The sequence below is a fragment of the Vulpes vulpes genome, chromosome 2 (genome assembly GCF_048418805.1).
Source record: "Vulpes vulpes isolate BD-2025 chromosome 2, VulVul3, whole genome shotgun sequence".
In the NCBI taxonomy this organism is placed as follows: Eukaryota; Metazoa; Chordata; class Mammalia; order Carnivora; family Canidae; genus Vulpes; species Vulpes vulpes.
This window is the reverse complement of record NC_132781.1, coordinates 105,053,721-105,069,153: the sequence shown is the minus strand read 5'-3', so window position 1 is coordinate 105,069,153 and position 15,433 is coordinate 105,053,721. Positions and strand designations below refer to the sequence as shown.

The 15,433-nt window shown below is 38.9% G+C and overlaps 1 protein-coding gene across 2 annotated transcripts in view; it reads right to left on the bottom strand.

Annotated features, from left to right (window-relative positions):
- RSU1 (Ras suppressor protein 1) overlaps positions 1-15,433 on the bottom strand; it is a 197,841-nt gene that overhangs the window by 68,431 nt on the left and 113,977 nt on the right. The gene's annotated exons all lie outside the window — the stretch shown is intronic.

Below are 15,433 nucleotides of genomic sequence, written 5' to 3'. Positions count from 1 at the left end.
TCAAAGCCTAGCTAAAAAGAGCTACTAGATTTGATGGGGAAGAGCTGGCTAGGGAAGGCTGCAGCCTTGGAAACATTAGAGAAACATTTATGGTGATGGAAGCGACACTAATAATATCACGAAATCTTAGCAACTCAGACACGAGAAGAAAAAGGGAAACACTTAAAAATGTGTAATGGATGCACGACAGAAGGTTTTTAAAAATGTTCCTCAAGCAGAAATGCTGAACCTGCAGGCTACAACGTATACTTGAAAGAACAACAACTCTCATTCATCAAGTATTTTTGAGAGCTGAGCAGGTGCCAGGCACTGTCTAAGGCTCCTAGTGACACAACAGTGCACAAAAGAGGAGTCTCAGTTCCTGAGAGAATCTCCATTAAGAGAACAGATAAAATACAGGCAGGGTTGGGTGGTGGGATCTGTTTTAGATAGAGAGGTGAGTGTTTTGTTATGATGACATCTGAGCAAAAACCTGAATGGGATGGAGAACAAGCCAAATGTCATTAGGAAATTGAGCATAAGGGTCAAAACTATTTGTGCTAAAAGACAAACGAAGAGGGAACACACGTAACTCCAAAAAGTTGAACTGGTACGTTTTCCTTGCTTCAGGGTTACTATCTCTTAACCCAAATGGGATTCTATCTAGAAACTAGGTGATCTACACCTTTGTATTTACTGAGTGGCCTCCACTTTTGGTTTCTTTAGTATAAAACCTAGAAGGAAGTTACTATTTATTTTTCTTGTTAGGTGCTCTGGGGACAGTGACAAGATTTCCTAAACTTAAACACTTAGCAGTTAATTCCAGAACATGTGAGACCAGGGCCAGAAAGAAAAGACAATGAAGACATACAAATGTGGGATCACTAATCACATAAATACACATGATTTAGTATGTATAACTTGCCAAAGGGGGAACTGATTAATAAACTCCAATAATAAAGCCAAAACACACCTAATGATTCAGGTAAACTGGACCCATCAACAAGAATCCATGCTCCTCTGAATATAGGTAATCTTTATGCTTTGTCACTTCAAGTGGCTGACAGATCTGTCACTCTACCCTTGATGCTTGTGCAGAAAATATGTACTTCTGTACTCAGTTTTTATGTTCTAATATTGTTTTCCACTTAAGAGAACCAAGACTCCTTGGAGAAAAGTCAGTTCTTTGTTGACTTTGTTGACTGGGACCAGGGCTAACAAGAAAACTAAGACACCAACAAGAAATCATGTGGAAAACTTGGGAAGGACTGTCCTAGATGATCTGATTTCTTTCTTTCTTCTTTTTTTTTTTTTTTAAGATTTTATTTATTCATTCATGAGAGACACACAGAGAGAGGCAGAGACATAGGCAGAGGGAGAAGCAGGCTCCCTGTAGGGAGCCTGATGCAGGATGTGATCCCAGGATCCCGGGATCATGACCTGAGCCAAAGGCAGAAACCACCCAGGTGCTCCCTGATCTGATTTCAGTCACTGGTATGAGCTGAGGAAGGCAGGAATCTTCATTGATGCCCAAAGAGATAAATAATATAAAGTACAGTAGAGAGAGGCTTCTGAATATGTATCAACTGACTAAAGTCCAACTATGAAACAATATAAATGTGTAGCCCACAGTGGAAGAATGCATACCCACTGAACCAGAGGGTGGTAGCTGGTGAGGAAATGGACTTGTGGTTTTTGGACCACACACACAGGTGGATGGATGGATGTTTGATCAGAATCAGGGTAGGAGGAGGAAGACAGGCTTTCAGGACACCTGCATGTTGTTAGCTGTGCCTTCAACCGCAGGATGGGGAGATGGCCCTACAGGGGGCTGGGCTTGATTTAAGAATCACAGAAGCCAAAGGTTTATTATTGTACCATGAAGCATCACACATGAACGCCCCTATGAGAATATCAACATAATCTCAATGTTTCCTCTTTTTCTTCCTAGACATTACTCAAAAGCAAGTAGAATACAAGATTATAGTGCTTTTGAATAAGACTGATGGAGCTTGATGTCTAGCTCTACCACTCTGGTAAACCCTGGTCATTTTATTTCATCTGCAATTCTGTGGCTTCTCATATGAAAGCCAGGTGAATACCTAGGTCTCATGGAGTCATGAAATGATAGGAGATGAAGCCTATTAGGAACCCATCAGGGCCTCAACCATAGCAAGGAAGTCAATGAATGCCAATTCTCTCTCTCCACAGTGTCATGGAGGCAACTTCCCTCACTACAAATCCACCTGGATGTTAGTCCATGAATAAAAGAAATGGAGTAAGTAGGAGAGGATACTGGACTTAATCATATTCTGAATTTTTCTAGTAAAAACTGCTCAAGATTTTTAGCATTTCAACCACAATAAGACCAAAGTCTTTCTGTATAATGTTTTCACATGGTGGTCTTGAAGGAGCATTTTCCCATATGCCATGATTTCTTTTTCTAACCACGTTCCAGTATAGAAATAATAAAGAATATTTTTGTTCCATCAATGTAACAACCAGTATTTTCCTTGTTGATCTAGGTAATTAAACTTATAAAAATAAAGAAGTCTGCTTCAGAAAACTAAAAAAAAAAAATACAGTTCCAAGATTTTAAGTATTTCAAAACAAAAATTGTTATTAACAAAATTTACATTCCTTAGGAATTATCTAGAATTTAGTACCAAAATAAATTCGCTAGTTGCAAGACATAGTCTATTAAAAGATCACCACTCACACAGTTTCTATTGAGAATGCACAAGAACAGATTAAAAATGCTCATAATCTCATATAAACAGTCTGAAATGCACACATCATCTTAGCTTACAGCCAAAAAAATTGAGAGAAAAATTAAAACAAAAAAATCCCTCTCTCTTGTATGGGAACCTCAAGTCCAATCTCATCCTCTCATACACAGTGAATTCTTCCAACACCCATTCTTCCTCTTTTCAAACCCTCATGACCTTTCAAATACAGAAAAACTTACTTTTTAATCACTTAAACTCTTAGGTGGGAAAATACCCCTATTTAAAAATACTCAACACAAAAACACATTTTGGTGTTTTTTTTCTCCCTTACTCTACTGTTTCCTCTTTGTAAATGATCATTTTTTGGTACAGATTCTTCTGAGGATACAGGAAAGCCTGATTTTATATGAGACGTATTATAAAAACCCTAAGATTTCACAGTACTTAAGCCGAGACTAGGCATAATCGCTACATTAAGTGAGAAACCTTCTTTCAAGCTCTCATTTATAAAGTATCTTTCTAAGATTCTGGACACTTTAAGGTTTTGGGTACACCTGATTAAACAGTGTACCTGGTAAGAAGGCTTCCCACTCAATCTCGTCCAATGAATGAAAAGAGCCATCCCAGGAGACAAAACCAATTAAGGCATAAGTTCCTCAGACATACTGAGGGTTTGGGTCCAAACCTCCACCATAAAGCAAAAATTTATTTATTTCAATAAAGTGAGGCACATGAAGTTTTTGGTCTCCCAGCACATGTAAAAGTTATGTTGACGTTATACTATAGTTTATTAAGTGTGCTACAGTACTATGTCTAAATACATATTTTTGCTTAAAAAATGCTGACCAACAGGTGAGCTTTCAGCAAGTCATCATGTTTTGGCTGGTGGAGGGTCTTGCTCCAACACTGATGGCTGCTGACTGGTCGATCAGGTGGTGGCTGCACAATATTGGAGTGACTATGGCAATTTCTTAGAATAAGACAGCAATAGGGGTACCTGGGTGTCTCAGTCAGCTAAGCACCGACTCATAATTTTGGCTCAGGTCATGATTTCAGGGTTGTGAAATCGAGTCCTGTGTTGGGCTCCGTACTCAGCACTGAGCCTGCTTGAGATTCTCTCTCTCCATCTTCCCCTGCTTGTGCACACACACACACTCTCTCTCAAATAAATAAATAGAACCTTAAAAGAGAGAGAGAGAAATGAAGCCACTTCAACTGAATCCTCCTTTCTCAAACAACATTTCTGTTTCACATGATGCTGTTTGAGCACTGTACCCACAGAAGAACTATTTTCAAAAATTAAATCAATCCTCTCAAACCCTGCAACTTCTCTATCCACTAAGTTTATCTAATATTTTAAATCCTTTGTTGTCCCTTCAACAATCTTTAGAGCATCTTCACCAGATTCCCCCTCAGGGAACCACTTTCTTTGCTCATCCATAAGAAGCAACTCCTCTGTTCAAGTTGTACCATGAGATTGTAATAATTCAGTCCCATCTTCAGATTCCGCTTCTAATTCTAGCTATTTCCACCCCATCTGCAGTTGTGGCTCAGGGATGGGAGGCTGAGGAGCAGGAGAGAGGACAATGGCCAGTTGGTGGAAGAGCCAAAACAAACAACACCCACCAATTAAGTTTCCTGTCTTACTTAAGCACAATTTGTGGTAACCCAAACAATTACACTAGCAACATCAAAGATCCTGACCACAGATCGCCGTAGTAAGAAATATAAAATAATGGGGGCACCTGGATGGCTTAGTGGCTGAGCACCTGCCTTTGGCTCAGGTCGTGATCCTGGAGTCCCGGGATCAAGTCCTGCATCAGGCACCCTGCCTACTTCTCCTTCTGCTTCTCTCTCTGTCTCTCTCATGAATAAATAAAATCTTTAAAAAAAAGGTTTTTAAAAAAGAAACACAGCAATGAAAATGCTCGAAATACTTTGAGAATTAACGAAAACGTGACACAAAGATAAGAAGTGAGCAAACACTATTGGAAAAATGACACCAACAGATTCACTTGACACAGCTCGCTGCTATAAACCTTCAATGTGTAAAAAAACGCATCATCTGGGAAGCACAATAAAGCAAAGTCCAATAAAATGAGGTATGCCTACATATGGGTACATTCTTTGTGGTTTCTTAACTTCAAGGGCCCTATGGTTCTTTGGTTTTTAAACATTATATTAAATAGTAAATATAGGTAAAAAATAGAATATTCAACAGGTACAAAGGTTAAACAGTGAGGACATTTTGTCCTGCCCTCCCAGCCTTTAGTCATCCAGTTTCCTTCCCTAGAGATAATCACCCATATGGGTACAAGTGTGTCTCTCTCAGAAATGGTCCAAACATTTAGAATATAACCACACACTCCAGACACCATGAAACACCTCCCTTGACAGACAAAGAGAAGCCACACAATATGACTATGGTGCCTATGGATTCACAGACAGGAAGGGCTCACTTTCAAACACAATTCATTTATTTGTGGTTAAAAAATGATTTTTTAAAAAGATTTTATTTATTTATTAGAGAGAGAAAAGCATTAACAGGGGTAAGGGCAGAGGGAGAAGCAGACTCCCTGGAGAGCAGGGAGGTTGATGTGGGGCTTGATCACAGGACCCCGGGATCATGAGCTGAGCTGAAGGCAGATGCTCAACTGGCTGAGCCACCCAAGTGCCCCATAGTGACTTCATTTCTAATATGGAAGTAGTGTGGTTAAAAATAGAGATCTATACAAAGGAAAAGACTAGTGTAAGGGCATAGTCTTCACTTAATACTATATACTGAGAATGCATTTTAATGTTTCGACTATTGTTTACCACACATAGCAAAAACAAACAAACAAAAAACTGTAACTTGGTCCATTCTAGATGCCAGAATATTTTTTGTTTTTTCTTTTTAAATTTCTTCCAGAAATCAAGGCAACCTCTAAGAGGCTCTGCTGCATGAGACAGGTCATTTATATAAGACATGGAGGTCATGCCACATGCGAAGAAGCCCAGGCTTGCAGGAATCTTGAGTATTGCTCTCAAAAAGATTACAGCCTCTTAAGGGAAAAAAAACATGTACTCAGCTCCCTTTACACACCAAATAACGGTAGTATTCACAGAAATAAATACTGTGTTATAAAATGATAAATACCATTTGTAATGAGTTTAGCACAAAGTCTGTCACATGGTCAATACTCAAGAACTGATCACTATTATTATTGAAATCGCGAAGGAGAAGTAAAGGCTCTAAACAAAGATGATAAAAGGGTTTTGGAGGATATGGGCAAATAGAAAGCCATATTTGATAACTTGAAGAATACTTGGCTTTCAACACGTTAAATATGGGAAGAAGGAACATTCCAGGCTGAGAAAGCAGCACTTAAGGAGATGTGAGGTAGCAAGCAGGTTCCATCTCTGATGGGATATAACCCAGCTTTTGTCCTTCGGGTCCATTATCAGTGGATCTGTCTAGAAGCTCCACGGTGCCAGATTAGCCCTTCCTTGGCCCAGTGCCATGATCCTTCCATCCTAGAAACTAGTGAGAGTCTAGTAACACTCAGTACAGGGCTCAGGTGATGGAAAAACTCCCGTCCAAACAGCTCATCTCACATGATGGAGATTCAAGTCTTTTGTGATACCTTCAAAATGGGAAAACAGTGCCAAGAGTATAGGAGACAGAAGGCTGTGTCTCATTGCTCAGAAGGTAGACATGGAGCCCATCCACAACAGAGGCAATCTACCACTGTCTCCGCATGCCATGTCAAAGAGTCAAGCTTAGCAATCTCATCCCGGAGGAAAGGACTAAGCTCGATAATTCCTAACTTTGAGGGACAATTGTAACAGAATTCCAAAGAAAATGTAGATCCTATTTTACAATGAATGCTATATGCTTCACATTCGAATATGATGTTTCCTATTCTTCAGTCTTCCAGTTAGACCCAAAACATTCTACTGGAAAAAAAGAGAAGAGGTTTCACCTAAGAAGATAACCATCACCCAGCTGACCCTTTGCATGAAATTATGAGTAAGTTCTCTGATACTGGTTGTAAATATAACACACAACCAACAAAAAGCACAGTCTTAAACGATCCTTTACATGCCACTTTCTTTACCCTATTAAGATGCTCGTTGTTTCTTTGATTTATCTGATAATAAATTTTTGATGACTGGTAAGTCTCATAAAATTGTTCTGGTGCTGACTACACTGATTAATAAGTCTGAAGAATCGAAAGTGTCAGGAATTCATGTGTACGAATAAGTTACTGCCAAACATATATTAAGTATTCCATAAAATATAGAATAAAAAGGTTGATCTGGTAATTTTATCTTCTATCCATTTTTCTGTGACAATTTATATTCAGGGTCATCATCATCTTTCGTTGCCTTAAAAAAAAAATCAATGAAGTAAATCTGTATGTGGGCAAATTCGGGAATTAGGTTAAATTTTAAAAAAATAATGAACTAATATAGATAATAAAACACGTATCCCAGAAAAAAAAATCAGAATTAGAAATCATTACTGGGGCAACTTTGAGATGAGCTAGTTGGAATCACTCCCTTTGAGATGGGGAAGCTGAGCGTGGGTGTGAAGAGGCCGTGTGCCACCGACAGCTGAGACCAGAAGCCCAGCTCTAGCACCAGTAGAACAGCTTCTTTCCCTTCTTTTTCCTCAGAGCTTCACAGCACAGTATGCCTGTGTCTTTATGCCACGGAGCACCGCATGAAAATACGCACTCCATCTGTGATCTCTCTCTTTCTCTCTCTCTCTCTCTGCTGGGAAAGCAAACCAGCTTTAATTACATGAGAACAGAATTCTCTGCCCTGTTCTTAGTAGTCTCAATCTTACCCATTAAAACTTTAGAGATCTCCGAAGATAAGGTAAGAAAAATGAAAGTCATACAGCTCCAGATGTGGTAACTGGGAACTCTTGTGATGAGACAGGAAATCTCGACGCTTTATGGAGTAAGATGCCAATAGCTACAAATCAGAATCACAAAGTTCCAGGGAGAAGATCCCTGACCTACTAGTGTGGGTCCCATGGCAGGAAGCAGACAGGAGGCACAAAGGCCCTCTGTCTCTTATTCCTTCCAGAAGATTCTTGTGGACAAAATAGCATGGAGTCCAGCAGTTGGTGCTCCCTGTAACCCTCCCTTCTTGAATTCTCTAGCCAAATATGACTACAGCAGGGGGCTTTGACAGGTGCCTTTCATTCCCAAATGCCCTTTAAATCCTAACCAGTTTCTGTTTTAATGTGGTCCACTGTTAAAAGACTAGAAATAAAAAACAAAACAAAACAAAACAAAAACAAAAACAAAAAAAAACTCCTCTGCCAGAAACAAAACCTATCCCGTGTCCCTAAAATCAAGCAAGAGTCAATCTGCATGCTTTGGAGGAACATCTAAGTCGAAAAGCCAAGCATATTAGGAGAGGCCTGGGGGAGGGGAGGGGATCAAGCCTCACAGGGTCATTTAAACCTATTCACTAATAAAGAAAACATGCCTATCATGAAGTTATAGGGGCTGTGGAGGAAAAGAGTAGAGAGATGCAACAAATGGAGAGGACTGGATACTATTTCTGGGTATCTGAGTAACCACAGTGTTATAGGTTTAACTGTATCTCTATCTGCTCTCAAACTCATTTGCTGAAGCCTTCGTCTCCCAGCACCTCAGAACATGACTACGTTCATGTCCCTATAAAAATGGGAAATTTGGATGTAAACAATGATGAACAAGCATGGAAGTAACGTGTAGAGACACATGGAGGGAACGGCCATCTGCAGGCCAAGGAGAACGGCCTGGAACAGATCTTTTTGTCGGAATAAAACCAACTCCACTGACCCCCTGATGTCAGACTACCAGACTTTCAGAATTCTAGAACTGTAACAGAATACATTTCTGCTAGGTGGCTCAGACAGCCAAAATTGGACAAAACTAGGTATCAGCAGGAAGGAAAAGAAAAAGCCACGTGCTTACTGATAAACCTGACATATAAAACAACCAAAATCTCAGTGATTATTTTTCTTTAAATATACATTAGCTAAGTGGATGGAGAATCAAAAGTATGTACAATCTGAAGGTGGCGGAACAGCCTATGTTCCAAGTGAGACAACTTAAAAATTAACTATCATAGTGGTAATAGCATTTCCTGACTGCAAACTTTTTATACTATGAATCTTAAAAATACCTGTGAAATAATATACAAACACAACTGGATAAAGTATGAAATGTTGTTTCCTTAGTGGTTGACAAGTAAAATGGAACACCAACAAATGCCTATGAACAGAACTCACAGCTGAGCTTTTTATTTGATAAAGCTGACTGAAACTCCTTTCATAATATACATTCTAAGCCAGAATACCTGACAATATAGAAGAACCATGAAGTGCCAAAAATTAAAAACCCCTCAAAACCCTCCAATAATTCTCTACCAGAATAAGAGACCAGATCTCAATAAATACGAAGTATGTGATAAAACAAGATATCACTATGTAGAAAATAGAAATTACAGGGTTTCTTTTATTAAAGAAGTGCTGCTTATTAATTTATCTCTCAAATAAAAACTGCAAATGTAGGCAATAACTCATCTTAGCTGGAGAGAAGGCATCAAGCATTGAACTTTAAGATTACTGGGAGTTTAAAAAAAAAGTTGTCAATATGCAGGGCTGATCAATTTCATTTCATTGAGGAGATCAATACTCAATAGTTCAATATGATTCTATCAAGTGAATATCATCTAACAATGGAACTCTTAGTAGCTCTTGAAGAGGAAGTAACCTGACACATTTCCTTTTTAGAGGGCAGGCTGACTCTAGCCTATGTTGATTTTCTTGTGTCAAGAAGAAAAAATTATCTATATTCTATTTACCTTAAATTGATACTGTAACAAATCACAATGTACATTATAGTCCAGCTATACAAGACAGGCTTAATGCAAGCTTGACAGTCAACATACAAGTTGAGAGAAGGGGTGGGGAGGGAGGACATGATTATTCTGCTCTTTAAAGTCATATTACGTAAAAGAATGAGGTTCAGAATAAACATCATTCATTCTTCTCCTTTTGATGTGAAAGTTGTGGGTTTTTTCCCATTTATTCTAAATGTATTCACATTTTTTTAATGAGAAGCACACTAGTCCCTGAATAAATTGCAGAAGGATGGACAGAGCTTCTGCTCATTGATTAAACCTGATGGGGCCCATCCCCACAGAGCTGGCAGGCCAGCATAGTGTGGCAGCAGCATGACCCCACTGGAGGACCACAGTGAGCATGGGTATGAGAGGGAAGTTTCTCCAAGTCTGCATGTATATCTAAGTCAGAGTAAAAAACATGCAAGGATATCTATAAAGATGAGGTTTCCTAGATACCTTCAGGAATACCAGGTAGCCCCCCCTGCAGCTGGTTTTTAAACCGTGGCAGGGTTGATCTTAGACCTATATAGGTTTAGGGGCAGAGGTTCCCTACTCTCTCTCGGAATCCAGGTACACTGGCAATGTCAAACAGGAAGCACCTCCCATTTAAAAAACTCAACCTCTTTTGCATGAGCTATAAAATTATAGAAAAATAAAGCTTTGAAAGGCAAACAAAAACTTGATGCTTTGAAAAAATTGTGAACATGCACAAAGAAAACGGAAAAATACTAATTACCTTTGAAGTATACCTGAATAATAGCGCTCAACAGGTTAACATAACAGCAGAAAAGCAAAGATCCTTTCAAATGTAAATTACATTAAGTAATCAACCCAAAAACTTGAAAGGGAGACAAAATTGTTATGTACTCTTCCTCACAAGTTCTGTTTTCTTCCTGTTACCTTAAGAGGGAGGTATTAACTTACCAGGGTAATGAACAGCTATTGGCTACACAGAGCAACAGGTGAGTGACGGTGCCAAAGATTGACAGCTGATATTATGTCCTGATTTTAATTTCTGACTTACATCTACTCAGTGGAATAAATAAGTCTCAACTCCTTGTGCTGGTAACATACAAATGGGAGAAAAAGGATTGCTGTGTAATTTTACCAATGAAAGTCAACACGGAACATGATACTACTACCCAAAATATACCTTATGGGTTTCCCTTTCCTCTTTGCTGTTTCTTAGCAATGTTAGGTAAAATGTAACATATTTGCATGCAAATAGATCCAGAGATGTCAGAAATTTGAATTGTATTTTTTGTATTACAGAGGAAATGTGATAATACATTTATTAACTCAAGAAAGAACCAAAATATACATATGTAACATCTATAAAGGAAATATAAATTACCAGGAACCCAATACACAGTCAACTTTTAACAATAAAAACAATCTTTCATGTCCAAAGCTTCAGGGGGGAAAAAAAGCTGGTTCTTCATTTTCATGTCTACTATCCAGAAATACTGTTTTTCTCTGGCTTAATTTGAGCTATTTTCAGATACAGTAATGAAAGAAAATTCTACATTTTTCCTGCCTTCCTATGTCACTATGTAAAATTCAGTAAGTACTAGAAAGGTCCTGGAAGTTTAACCCTCTCCTTCATCCTTCTGTGATATTTATAAAACCATCTGCTAGTTCTGGGCATCCATTTATACTTCAGCAGAAAATAATAAGGTTTGGAGAGTTTTCTTAGATGGGATTTCCTTCCAGAAAGGACTGTCTCAAAATGAATGAGATCACCTACTCGGTTTGAAATGCTCTGGCCTTTTGGTAGGCCAGATATATCTGTTATTCAAGGGTCTTCTAGGTCACTGACTCAGTCCCCATTAGAGGATATGCTAGTTGTTTAATAACAACTAATAAGCTAGTTGTTTTATATCCACCACAGACTATACGCAGGCTTGCATGCAGTACAGAAAAAAAAAATTATTAGTTTTAACTGAACAAATAAGTTCACAAACAATAACCAGCAGATAAAAGTATCCCTCCTTACAAATCAAACAGGATGACTTACTTTGTTAGATGTCCAGTGAAAAGAAATTGCCAGCATTTTTCTCATCACTGCCCACGTCCACCAAGTATTGCTTTGTTAAAATGTTTCCACTAACTGGCATGAATAATAGTATGGCCAGTCTTCACTCAAGATTAAAGAAGAAAATAAAAATGTAAGTGAGTGTGGTGCCTTTCCCTAGAGACAAAGGCAAGTCACAGGACAGGAAGAATGACAGGGAAGCATCCTCTGAGTTATGCCACCCTGGAAATGAGGCTTTAGGACTGCCATGCTTTGCAAATTGCAGCCTTCATGAGGATGCCTGTTTTCCAAATGCCTCTTTCAACCACCACATTTTCAGCCTAACATTTGTCAAACCTCTTCTTTTGTTAAGAGTTAACTTGTCAGCTTTTAAAATGGCTTGCGGTTCCTAGCCACCCTCCTTGATGGAAATGTGAAAAGTGTGAGTTACTCCCTTTCACAAAGAATCTTGTCAAGGATCCTGACTCTAATCTGACTTCTCCTCCTAGGGGGGAAAAAAAATCTACCTTCTGGAAACTTAACAAGTCGTGACTATTCTATCATAATTCTGCTTCACAGAAATAAAAGAGGTCACACAAGGAGAAAACCACCACCCAATACAGAGTTAAGAGGTGACCAGATAGCTCAGCAACAGCCTGAAAATGGTAACCCACTCTACAGTTTGCTCCTCAACAACCCGAGCAAATGATTGTACTTGAACAGAGGGAGTAACATAATGAATGGGAATGCAATGACACCAGCCAATATGTTCCCTTTGCTGAACGTATGATAAATGAACAAAGAGTAGGCCCCACCTGAGAAATGATGAGGAGGACATGATGAATGCCCAAAGTGTACTCAACAGAACAAGCACCTGAATAACGACACGCGACATGCTCCCGGCCATACCTACCCACACTCCTTGTGCTCAAGCGCACAAGTTCCTATCTTCACCATGTTAAATCATCTCGGAGGATTTTAATTCTTCCTGAACACTGATTTCACTGTTTTATTTCAAATGTCCACGTCCCCTCTTGAAGTCCATTAGAGCCTGAAAATCAGATAATCCATCTTCTCTGCCTGTCGCTGCTCTAGACTCAGAAGGCCTCTGAGGATGTGCCTGGAACATGAAGGTCACTGTGAAAGTCGACCACAGATGTGGACAAAAAGGAAACATGCCAGTAAGTTCTTTACTGATCTCACTTAGGTAATGGGTCATTTAGTTAGAAAAAAGGAAAAAAGGGAAGGAGATTCATCGGCAATTTAGGTGCCAAAGCAAAATTAAAATATGCTTTCATGGTAGTCTGAAGATCAATCTATAAAAAAAGGTTTTTTATTGGAAGGGGTATATAGGGCTTATAGAAAAAAGAGGCAAGGAAAGGGGAAGTAGAAACTGCACCTTTTAGAAGAGAATACCGAAAAGAAAGAAAGAAAGAAAGAAAGAAAGAAAGAAAGAAAGAAAGAAAGAAAGAAAGAAAGAAACTGAATATGAAACTGGCTTTTTCAGAAAAAAGTGAGTGCCATGCTTCTTTAAAAATCATCACATACACAGCTTCAAGCTAACTGTCCTCTCATTAGGATATGGCTGCTTAAAAAAATTAAAGAATTATAAAGAATTAAGTTGGGTTCTGGTTACATGAGGCTATAGTCATGTAGAGCCATTCATATAAAAGAGAAACTTTACATGTTAAAGCTCTGTGAAACATGATGGTGGCATTTTTGTGTATTTTTTTTTAAACTAAGAGTCTCACTTCCTGTCTGTCTTAATTAATCATCCACCTGTTTGGCTAGTATGTTTGGTAAAGGAATGAACACAGCTACTACGACAGGGTGAGCCAAGGCCAGAAAACTGAAAAAGAGAGAGGCTAGCGCTTTCCTCCTGAGAACTCTGGGGGAATTCGCCAAAGGTCCCTGCCCTTGAGGAGGTCATGTCAAGTGTATCCTCCTCACAAAGGCTCATAAAGACTCCTCTACAAGCAATGAACAGGGTACTAACTGTTCCCCTCGAAAGGGGTCAACGACTCTCCTATGCTTACTTAAGCTTTTGAATGGTCTATCTCACTGTGTAAAAGATAGCATCAGTCTCCATGAGGAAATCAAAAAGGAAGCTAGTAGGCAAATTGCTTAGATTACTCTGATCCTCAAAACTAACATGCTGATAAGAGAGACAGGGCTACAGACAAGTATGTTACCAATTAAAATGTCCCACCATATATTCTCTTTCAAATAACCTACCAATTAACTCAATCAAAGCAATGAGCCTCATTCATCCAAAATACTAACCTTGCTCAAATAACCAGAAATAGTTTATAATATATAATAGTTTGTATATAATGGTGATTAGTTGCATGACTAATAACGACTGCGAGGGAATATAAATTCACAACTTAGTCTTTTAAAATGAAACTAAAATTAGAAGCACTTTTATACACAATGTATTCTAATACACTATAAATTATGAATTAATGGATAAAAGATCGTTGGCCAGAATAAAAAACAGAGTATTTTCCCTAGTTCTAAGTCAATAAAAGCTTGTTTGTATATTTTTCTGTATGTTAAAACGTATACAATGATTTTCTAAAAAGATAATCTACAAACCAAGATCTATGGAGACTCCCATTTACTAACAAAAAATTAGATTCTCATCTAAAGTAGCTGATAGCAATGATTGACAATTTAAAAGGAACAAAATGAACAATAAGCTGCCAATTTGCAATTAATTTTCACACGTTTTCATAAAGAACTAATTTCCAAGGCTGAGCTATACTCATATTTAAAGAAACTATAGGGCAGCCCGATGGCTCAGCAGTTTAGCACCACCTTCAGCCCAGGGTATGATCCTGGAGACCCTGGATTGAGTCCCACATCGGGCTCCCTGCATGGAGCCTGCTTCTTCTCCCTCTGTGTCTGTGTCTGTGTCTCTGCCTCTCTCTCTCTCTCTCTCTCTCTCTCTCTCTCTCTGTGTCTCTCATGAATAAATAAATAAAATCTTTTTTTTTTTTTTTTAAAAAAAGGAGAAACTATACAGTGGCACATAACTATGTGGCTCAGGAAACAATAAAACACATCTTACACTTCTCTCATTTTACCCTTAAGGTAAGTCTTCAGATATATTGCAAATGTCACAGTATTATCTTAGAAGAAATCTAAACCATGCTTTAAGCTGCTTTCATATAGGAAGATATGCTATGTCTTAGTTCAAATGCCATTGTTCTTCATAGCTCATCTTCTCTGTGATCTGCCCGTTGGAAATAGGATTATAAGAGGTTCTGCATGTGTGACCAGGAACATGGTAAATGGGAGGTGGCTCCAGAACCACAGCTGCCCATTGGCAAGCCAGGATTCTGCTTTGTTGGTTCATCCTGACACCCACTATCCCTGCACAGATGCAGTGAAGCCTGTGTTGATGTGTGTGGGGGGGGGGAGAGGGGCGGGGGGGGACAGAGGGGGCTCTGTTCTGATTCCAAAAAAGCAAATTCTTAACTGAATGTGGCCTTTAATGATCCTCGAGCTCCCCTCTACTAGCTGGGATGTTAGATTCTCAAAGGTTGGGGCTGCACACAAAATCGGATTAAACTGGACTATGGATTTTTTTTCCCCCAAAACTCTTCTACATTTGCTTAAAAGAGAGGAGACCAGATTTCAGAATTAAAGATTATGGAAGCATAGGGATTAATGATCATTTTAATTTGGGGGTGGGTGTGGGATGAAGGGAAAATAATGTCAGAAGATGTAATAACAACAGAGCAAGTAGGGGGTGGAAGACACCCTGACACGACGAGGAAGAAACAGGTGGAGACACTTAGGTTTCGGGGCT